Source organism: Galeopterus variegatus, unplaced genomic scaffold, assembly GCF_000696425.1.
Source record: "Galeopterus variegatus unplaced genomic scaffold, G_variegatus-3.0.2 Scaffold275, whole genome shotgun sequence".
NCBI lineage: Eukaryota > Metazoa > Chordata > Mammalia > Dermoptera > Cynocephalidae > Galeopterus > Galeopterus variegatus.
Genome location: NW_007726386.1, coordinates 587,798 through 598,787, shown reverse-complemented (window position 1 = coordinate 598,787; position 10,990 = coordinate 587,798). Strand labels below are relative to the sequence as shown.

General features: G+C 36.0%; 1 pseudogene; it reads right to left on the bottom strand.

Annotated features, from left to right (window-relative positions):
- Positions 1-4,041: 4,041 nt before the first annotated feature.
- The window catches only part of LOC103585822, a 13,124-nt pseudogene continuing 6,175 nt past the window's right edge, over positions 4,042-10,990 (bottom strand).

Below are 10,990 nucleotides of genomic sequence, written 5' to 3'. Positions count from 1 at the left end.
GGAGGTTTCTCAAACAATTACAAATAGATCTACCATATGACCCAGCTATTTCACTGCTGGGAATATACACAGAGGAAGGGATATCATCATGCCGAAGGGATACCTGTACTCCAGTGTTTATTGCAGCACTACATACAATAACCAAGAGTTGGAACCAGCCCAAATGTCCATCATCAGATGAGTTGATAAGTAAAGTGTGGTATATCTACACAATGGAATTCTACTCTGCTATAAAAAAAGAATGAAATACTACCATTCACAACAACATGGATGGACTTAGAGAAAACTCATCAGACTTTTAGAGAGCCTCTCTCTGTTTGTTATTCAGGTTGACACCACACACTTAAACTTTATATTACATGTTGTTCTTGGTTCATTTTCTTTCTATATAATGAGGAAATAACCCATTTTATCATTTCTTCATGGGTCATTCCTATCTAAAAAACAATAGCTTAATACTTGCTCTTGGAGTTCACAAAATATAAAAAGCAATTGAATTTTTACTAAAAAATGATATAGACTAAAACTGTTTCAAATTTACTGTCAATATTGGACCCTGAGACTAACTTATTTGGCTTCTTCTATATCAGAGAATGCATCATTCTAAAGATTTACATTCTCACTCTTCTCCAAAAAGGGTGTAAAAATAGATTTCCTGTTTTCCCATTCACAATTGTGTAAAGCTTTGAAGTAGTCCCAAATCTCATTTCATCAATTTCTTACTTTTCTCTCTGCCTCCAATGACTTTTATTACCACTATTACTTCTGCCAAGATTATTCATTTTCCTAATTTTCTTGTTTGGTTAGAAAGGAGATCTATGCCAGTGTTAGGAGTTAATATGATGCTTGAAAGAGTGTCAACAAAAAGTAAAACATACCTGGTTTCTAGTCATAGCACTGCCCCCCAGAAGCTCAATTGTTGCCAGAATTCCATCTGGTATACTTGCTATCTTTTGAGCACCTGACGTCAATCTTTCATGCACTTGACATCAGCAAATATATAAAGGAATGAATGAGGGAAGAATGGAGTTGGATCTTGGAAATTAATTTACTTCTTTTGACAAATCCATTCTAGCTGTGAAAAAGAGAATGATATGTAATAAGGAAACAAATAAGGAATTAAGATAGAATTAATAGGACAGGATATAATTTATCAGGGAAGTAAGGTAGGGCTCCATTTGTGAGGGACATGTAATTTACATGACCCATGGCCTATTATGTCTTTTTAAATGTCATAGAAAGATACCCAGATCATCCAAGACTGCACTCATGTTCTGTCTCCTACCACATACCCAAATGTGTCCCTTCTCCTATTTTACCTATTTTAGGAAATGGCTCTATCATTCATATAGTTATGATAGCTATAAACTATGTCATTGTTACCTCACCTTCTTTAAATGAACATGCTCAGTCTATCGCTGTTTTATGATTTGATTTCCTGTTATCTTCAAATATGTTCTTAAATCTCTACCCCAACTACCACACCATTTTAGAAATTCATCTACACTCAACTTTTTTTCTCTGTTTTGACTTTGGCCTTGTTCTAATACTTCACCCTCACAGTAGTCAAAGCAATATTTTCGTAGGTAAATCTAACTCTATCAGCTTTCTACCTTACCGTTTTCAGTGGCTTCCCATTCTTTTTCATATAAAGAAATAGAAATTTCTTTATGGTGCTTTACAAGGACTTACATGTTTTTCTTTCAGTTTCATCTCCAACCAACCCCTACCCTCCTCCCTTTTCTTTAGTTTCATCTGCTTTTCTTTATTTTCATATGTTCACCAGGGCCCCTCATAGAACAGGAAAACAATACTTTTTTCCCCCTGACTGGAAATCTCTTCTCTCTTTCCCTGTTCCTCTCCTCTTGCTACAGTTATATCATGTCAGACAATAATCTCCATTTTGCCATCACCTCCTTATTAAGTCAATAGTTGTGCTTACCAGGTGATTTCAGTCATCTTTTCTTTAGGTAATTTATAGTTACAGCTCCACATTTATTTGTATAGTTGCTTGATTGCTGTCCATCCTCCTCACAAGAATATAAGTTCTGGAATAGCAGGGTCTATGTATAATTTTGGTCATTATCATATCTTTAGTACTGCATGGACTTCCTGGAGCATGTTAGGCTCTTGTATTGTTTTAATTAAAAAAGGAGAGATAGAGGAAGGAAGTGAGAGGAGAATAAAAGGAAGCGACACAGCTAGGAACTTGAAGGTTGGCAGTGGCAGGGGGAGTGGACATTTAATCCAGAGCGACCTTAGTACACTGACATGTAAAAGAGCTTGGTGTATTTTCAGGAACTGAAGATCAGAGTACAAGAGGGAAAAAGCAATGTACAGTGCAAGCTAAGGTTAGCATCCAAGCAAGTGCAGAGTCATGCAGGGCTTGGTAATCACTAATAATAAAGGCATTTAACATTGATTGGACTCTTACCTCATGCCGGAATGTTCCAATCCGTTCACATATATTAATCTATTTAATCCTCATCACAATCTTGTGAGTTCTCTTCTACTATTATTCACATTATGTTGATGAGGAAACCGAGGTGCAGAGAACATAGGTAGCTAGCTCAAGATGCCACAGCTAGCAAATGAAGGAGCTGGAATTCAAAGCCAGTCAGTGTCACTACAAAGCCTGTATTCTTGAAAGCTACACTGAAGAATTTGGATGTTATCATAATAATATGATGTAGGAACCATACAAGGAGTATAACAGATTATTTCCTTGGCCCAAGAACTTTAAAATCTCAAAGAAAATCCATGTATCTCACTCAATATCACTGTGCTCCTCTTTACAAATATGTCCACATTTTGTCAGTTGAAGCAATTATCTTTCATTTCTTGGGAGGAGAGGATTTTTTCAGAACTGTTATTGTGCTGAGAACACACACACACACACACAATTTAAAAGTTTCTGGAAAAATGAAATTAAAAGACACTTTTGTAAGTAATGATACCAGCCATTTAGTCCATCCCTAAAGAAGCAAGGGTGCTAAGAATTCAACCTTGGCAATGCTTAAGATTTAAGATTAGGAAACAAAAAAGAGAAGTTGGAAGGAGCCAAATCATGACTGTGAGGTGGGTGCCTAATGATTTCCCATTGAAGAAATAAGGTAACTCCTATTTTCCCTTCCTCCTTGTCCTTGCCAACCCCCATTCTAATCTCTGCTTCCAGGAAATTGACTGATTTAGATACTTAATGTAAGTGGAATCATGTAATATTCGTTCTTCTGTGACTGGCTAATAGTGGCCATCAGAAGGCGGGTCTCAACTAAACTCACTTCCTCAGAGATTAAGGCATCAGGCTTCACAGGGAGAGTGGTATGCCCATTCTCTTTGTGCAGGTCATCAGGCATCCTGCACATTCCACAGGAATTTCACCTTAAAATTTGGAAGGGATCCTGGTAATAAAGAACGATTTCTAACACAAAAACTAGTAATGCTTCTTTTTAAAGCTGGCAATTAAAAGAGAGAAAATAAGCAGAATCATTTCAGATAACTGCATGGTTTGTTTTCTTGGCTTCAAGAAAAGTAAAAGCCTGTCTTGAACTTCATCCATATGTTCCTAAAACTTGTTATCTAACACAGTATAATATCAGACACAAGTTTTTTTAAAAAATGCTATAGACAGGTCTCAACTAAGACATATGTGGCCATATATTTTTTTAAATAAACAGAAAGAGAAAAAAGCTGACAGGAAGGAATTTAGTAAACCATCAGGATGGAATGGGAATCAAATCAGGATTAAAATCCCCAATGCTCACCCTCCCCGTCCTGTGACACACACATAAACATTCACATGCTTACGTGGCAAACTAAACACAAAATAAATACGTGTATGATTATTTTTATATAGTTCTCACCATTTATTAAGTGATCTCAGCTGTTGTAGCTGCTGTGTGTCAGCCTGTTCGTAAAACATAAAATGCTATTCTAATTTCTCTTGTGCAGGACAGAAGGATCCTCCAGGTAACACAGCAACAGAATGAGAGACTCTGATAATGCCAATGTCAATGATGGTGACATCCGAGAAGGAGAGGGTCATGTCACATTCAACTGTGGCTTCCAAAGGTTTTGAAAAGGGAGTCTTTGGGGGTCCAGCCTGCCTGCCATTTTGATGCTGTCAGTGTGACTTTTGTATTCCATAATGGTGTTGGGAGGTAGGTTAAGCACTCGCTGAAGCATTTCCCAGATTTGGGCTGTGATTGCTTGGTCACTGGTGGTCTTATTCCATGTTGAAATAAAGTCCTCCTAAAAGCAGACAGAGACCACAGCCACACAGAACTCCTCCCCACCCAACCATAAACTGCTCCCCAACATGGCCAAGATGAGATTCTCCCAGCACCAGGAGGCCAAGCCCTTGTGCAGCCAAATAATTCACCTGCCACCATTTTTATTTGCATCATCTTCCCACGTGGATTTATTTCCTTCTTTGAAGAGATGGAAGTCACTGTGGCATATCAGGTCCCAGTATGTACCATGGGTCAATAAAAACTCCTGAACTGCTCCACAGAGGCAAAGGTGCCAATCTGTGAGCTGGTGGGACAGCCGGGACTCTCCTGCAGCAACAGAGTGTAGTTGTACTGCAGGGAAGGCTCTGCTGGTCCAGGGACAATGGCCTTCCTCTTGTTGCTGCTCTGACTTTTGTCTGTTCCAATTTTTTTCCTCTCACCATCTTTCTGTGTGCTGTTTTCTTCATTCTGATCACAGTCCCCACTGTCATCTTTCAAGGTGCCAGACTTGTTCATCCTTTCACCACTGCTATTGCTACTGCCTCACGGAGTCGACGTTTTAACCATAAAATGTGTAAGGAACACATGCAGGTAACCTGAAAGGAGGTAATATATCTAATGTTTGCTGATGCTTAATAATTATGAATGAAAATATAAATACTTATACAAAAATAAATAAATAAAAATGAAGAAACTTCCTTTTAAATAGTTATATGCAAATTTCAGGGCACAGTGTGTACAAGATACTTCCTGAGATAAAATATGTAGATAAAGTACTCCATGCGGTTTATTTTATTCAGTTGGCTTATATATTGCAACTAGTAACCTGTCCTAGCTCTGAATTCACAACTTGAAAATATTGAAGACCTTAGAAAAATTTCCTTAAGATAAAAATTAATTCAAATTAGAGAATGTGAGCTGTTACTGTAATTATTATTGCTTAATTAGTTATACATATTCTATTTCAAATTTCCTGAGGATTAGATGCAGCACTGTGCAGATTTTACTCAAATCAAACAACTGTAAAGTTCAACAGAAGGTTGGCCAAATCTGATAAATTGCAATAAAAACACAAAAAGTCCAAGAAAATTCGTAAAGTATGTGCATTAAGAAAAGAAAAAGAAACTATAATGAGGGCTCTAAGTCCTTCAGGTGAAATTTAAAATTTGCTAATAGAAAGGAGAAAAAAAGAAGGTGGTTTTCATAATAGAATACTAGAGGGAACTTTGGGAAAATTTCTATTCCTAAGGCAGTTTTCATAGAGCATCAGATGGTGCCCTTGACAAAGACTGACATCTAAAATGAGAAAGTTATAGAGCAAGTAGAGTAATTCAAGTCCAATAAATCACCAGGACCATATGGTATACATCCAAGATTTCTGAGGGAAATAGCATGAACTTTCACAGATACAAGAGTAAAACACCCAAACAGTGTGAAATACAGCCTTAACTATAACATCTGCTTTTTAAATATTGTTAAGATTACTAATTTAATAGATAGAATAGAGATAAAAAAATCTAGAAGAAGATCTAGTCAATTATTTAATGTTTTCTGCCTGTATTAACCTATGATGTTGAGTAATCTTGTGTATTTCTGGACTATTCTTCTTTATCTCCCCTGGATTCCTTTTGTAATAAAGCTTTTCTGCCATCTCTCTTCTATTAATCCAACCCCATACTGCTTAATAAGCCAGTGGTTGACATTCCTGTATACTGAAATTCATTTTCACTTTTTGAGGCAAAAACAGGTTAATTAGTTCTGATATCACACTGGTCCTTACTCAGAAAATTTGCAGTTCCTTTTTCTCTTTTTTTTTGTGGTTGTTTGTTTTATTGTTATTGTTTTGATATGGGGTTTTGTTTTGCTTGCTTTTCAACATGCATACAAATTGAAATATCTTGGATTTCAAACAGAACTGATATTGTTCCATTTTGTTTTTCAACTGCTAGCTCATTCTCTTGGAATCCAATAAGAATTATTTTTTAAAAAATGTTAATTTATAATCTGAGAAAGTAAAAGTTTAAATTAACTATTGTTTTTATTTTATTGATGTATATTTATTTTTATTGGTATATAGAAAAGTATTCTCATTATAATTGCATAAGCTCAGTAAATTTTTACATATACGTGCACTTATGTAATCTTCAGCTAAATGATCATAAAGTATGAAGTCTTTCTTTACCCTATGCCAATCAGTATTTCCTTAAAGGTAATCACTATTCTGAATTCTATTATAATCAATTAGTATTCCATTCTTTGACTATAAATACATGAAATCAGTGATTTTGTCTGGCTTCTTCTGCTTCAAATAATGTCAGTGAGATTCATCAATACTGTAGTGTCTATCAGTAGACTGGTATTATTTTATTTCTAGATAGAATTCCATTTTATAATATACTAGATTTTATTTATCCACTGTCCTACTAATGGAAATTTAAACTGTTTCCAGTTTTGGTTTTTTTTTTCCTTTTTGTCTTTTTTACTGACCGGTAATGGGATCACAACCCTCGGTGTCGCGCCCACACCGTGCTCAGCCAGTGAGCGGGAACCGGTCTCCACTTGGGATCCGAACCCTCGGCGGGAGCGCCGCCACTCTCTCAAGCGGCGCACTCTCCAGCACGCCACCGGGCTGGCCCTGAACTGTTTCCAGTTTTTGTTTCAAGTGCAAAACAGTGATAAATATTCTTTTATTTATGTCTTTTGGTGAACATATGCACCGTTTTTATTTGATTATAAATTGAAGAATGAAATTCTTATTCATAAAATAACTATTTAATTAAATTTAGTAAATAATGCCAAACTGTGTTCAAAAAGGTTGATAAAGTAGCACTCAGCAATAAATATGAGTCCAATTGCTTTACATATTCACCAACACTCGGTATCATCAGTCTTTTAATTTTTACCCATTTAATTTTTAACCATTGAGGAAGTGAGAAGAGATATTTCATTGTGGCATTAACTTGCATGTCACTGAGAAGTAATGATGTTAACACATTTTAGGATGTTTATTGACTATTTCAATATAATTCTTTTTCAAAGTATCTATTAAGTTTTTCACTCATTAAAAAAATCAAGTATATTGTCTCTCTCTGATCTCTTGGAAATCTTTATTCTATATTAAGTCTTTTATTGAATCTATCACCTCTCTATCCATTTATCAATCTGTATATGGATATCATAAATTTTATTGAAGTTCAGTTAAGTTTATTTTATGCTCATGCTTTCTAAATTCTGGTTAAAAAATCTTTGTCTACATCAAAATCATGTAGATATTTTCCTATAATTTAATCTAAAAGCTTCATTGTTTTGCATGTCATACTTGAGATTATGATTCTTCTTTAAATATTTTTGGTGTATGGTATGAGAAAGGGATAATAATGTTCATGTTACTTCAAACAGAAGTGAAATTGCTCTTCTCCCATTTATCAAAATATACATTTTTGTACCTCACTGATTTTCTCTGACATCTTTATGATATATCAAACTGAACTGAACTTTTAATAATGTTTCATTAATTTGTTGCGTATCCTGTGCCATGGAAGGGAATTTAAAGACAGAGCTTCCTGTGGATATGTGAGAAGTTCTAATTAGTATAGTGGCATCCAAAAAATTACTCAGGAAACAACATATGCACACACATACACAGACACAATGAGAAAGAGAGATTGAGAGAAAAGGAACGCTCACTGCATTCATAAAAATAAAAATGGAACCAGGATAAACCAACCATATGAAAAAAAATTAAAAATCTATTGTCCATACTTTGGTCAGAGTGATCTTTTTAAAGTAGATATCAGATGATCATACTCTCCTAGTTGAACATGCCATGACGGTTTTCATTGTACTTAGTGGCCCAACACTTTGCCATGATATTTTAGCTCCTACATGTTGTGGTCTAAGACAAACTCTCCATCCTCATCTCAAGACACTTGGACCTTGTCTTAGTCTATTTTGTGCTGTTATAACAGAATATGTAAGACAGGGTAATTTGTAATGAACAAAAATTTATTTCTCATTGTTATGGAGGCTGGGAATTCCAAGATTGAGCAGCAAGCATCTGTCAAGGGTCTTCTTGCCACATCATCCCATGGAAGAAGGTGGAAGATGGAAGGGTAAGAGATAAAAAGGGACAAAACTTGTCTTTTTGTAAGAAATCACTCCTGCAATAACAGCATTAATTTTTTTATCAGGCAGGGGATGAGCCCTTATGGTTTAATTACCTTTTAAAGATCCCACCTCTGAAAACTGCTACAATGGTAATTAAATTTCAACATGAGTTTGGGAGGGAACAAACATTTAAACCATAGTAGCTCTCAGTGCTACCCCACACTAGCTTGTTTTAGTTTTTTTTTTTTTTTCTTTCTCAAAGACAACTTTTAAAATTTTTTTTATCTTAACCTTTATAATTCATATTTCAACCAGACTCCTAATTCCGAGATTGTTTCTCTGCCAAAACTTTTCCACCATTTTGGTCTCAAATTACGTTTCCAACTCAGAAATACCATGAATCAACAAATCTAAAATGCCCCACCCCACCTCAATTACTTTCTATTACATCTTCCCATTTTAATTTATTAAGGCATTTCTTAACCTCTGAAATGATTTCATTCATGTATTTGTGTTAACTTATTTATATATGTGTTTATTACTGTCTACTTATTTTCTATGCATTTATGCATTTGCTTATACTTTTTGTATAAATTAATTTTATTTTTATATTAATGTTGCTTGTAGGTTGTTCTTATTGACAATTTATTATTATTCAGGCTCAAGAAAATATAATTACAGAGTATAACACATTGAATAATATCAAACTGACTTATTTCAGTAAAAATGAAAAAGTTTATTTTATTCTAATATATACTGAGAAATGAAAAGTAAATTGAATATAGAGGATTGCTAATAATTTAAGGCTTAAACTGATTATGCAAAAAACTTTTGGAGTCTTTCTACATGGACACTGATACTATTTAAAATAATAAAGAAAAGTATCAAATCAGAATCTTGTAAAAATGCAAAGAATCATATAATAACTTAGTCATTTTAAAAATTTTTTAAAGCATGTGTATGGTTAACAGCACATATGTTTGGGTGTGTGTATTTGTGTGTGTGTTTCCCTTTAGATTCTAAGTTCCTTGGGACCAATATTCTTTTTGGAAATTCCTTAATAAAGATCAGTGAAGTTATAAGTCTATTAGAATATTCATTTGAAGTGACTTCTCATCAAAGTGAATAAACTAAATATTATTTAACATGCTTCTCACATGTCACAGGTTTGCAAAATACAATAAAACTATATAATTCCTTTCCTGTCCTCCATATCCACCCCTTCCCTTTCTTTCATGAAATAATCATGTGTTGATTTTTCAATAATTTTTAAAGATCTCAACTAGGCTTATTTTAATTATCATCATTAAACATATTTAAATGTTCCTTTTCTTTCTTAACAATAAATGATGAAATCCTTAAAAGCTCACTTTTTTTTATAGGAAAGACAATATACTGCAGTGAAAAGAGCTTATTAACACAATGAGCAAGATGACAGCTGCCTTAGTTTCCTTATCTATAAAAACAGAGTATTGAATCCTCGCTCTCCAATCAATCACTCCTCTAACACTCTATGAGTTCATGTATTTAAAATTAATAGCAGTGTACTTGGTGTTCTTTATGGCTTAGATGAACTCCTACTTTGGATCAGTAGAATCAATCCTAGTTGCTTCAAATGTCCTTAGCATGGAGGAGCCTGGTGTTCCTCCAAAACTGTTTGCTGCTTCCTGCCTGTAATACAAATATCTAGTAGTGAACAAATGTTTATGTCCCTTTACTAAAATTGTGGCAATGTGTTTTAGAGTCACTGAAAAAAGGGGCACACATTTCCAGCAACGGTAGCAGCTTCCCTGGCAGTGACTGGAATATGTCAGTTAGGTCTTTAGTAGTTTCTACTCAGGGAAACTGAGAAGACTCTGGCAAATACAGAAGGTATTATAGCCAGCCAAGGCGTGAGAAAATCTTACAGGATTGTGCAGGGAAAAACAGAGGAAGTTAAGCACCTTGTTTTAGTGTGAAACACTTGAAACCGATCTTGAGGTAAATGAAGAGAAAGTGACATCTAAAATGTGTGAAAAGATAACTTCTACTCTGCCAGTGTCCCCAATGTGATGAACAGGAACAACAAGAGATTGTTGTTGCAAGGTGTTGGGCATAACTTTGCGCGCATGCGCCCTGACGCGCACGGGCGCCATTTCATGCACTCCGCGGCCACCATTTCACTAGCGCTCAACGGCACGTAGCTGCCAGCCTCGCCCTTCCGGGTCCCAGTGATTCAGCAACTTTAGTTCCGTATTCGCGTAAAGCCTCCCCACCACCTCACCCTATCCTTTTAAGCCCTTCTTATTGGCTCTTTGCTTGATCTCTCATATCAAAACCCACCCTGCCCTTTTTCCCTATATAAGCTGTGCCGCCCTGCAAATAAACGGAGTTCCGGCTTTGACCACTCTCCTGGCTCAGTGGTGTTCTTTCTCGGCCCCCGGGGAGGAAGGTCCTGGGGGGGAAGGGCCGTGCCAGCGACACTCATCATCCCGCTCAGCCCCACAAGGGACCCCCCGGCTGGACCGGGGTCTCTTCCCACTCGGTTTTGTCGGCCTCTGGCTCAGGGAGGCCCGACAAACTGGTGCCCCGTGTGAGGAATTTCTTTCACTCCTCGTAAGTTTCGCTGATGGGCCAATCGGTCTTCGGGTGAGTGTACCCCCATAAGATAT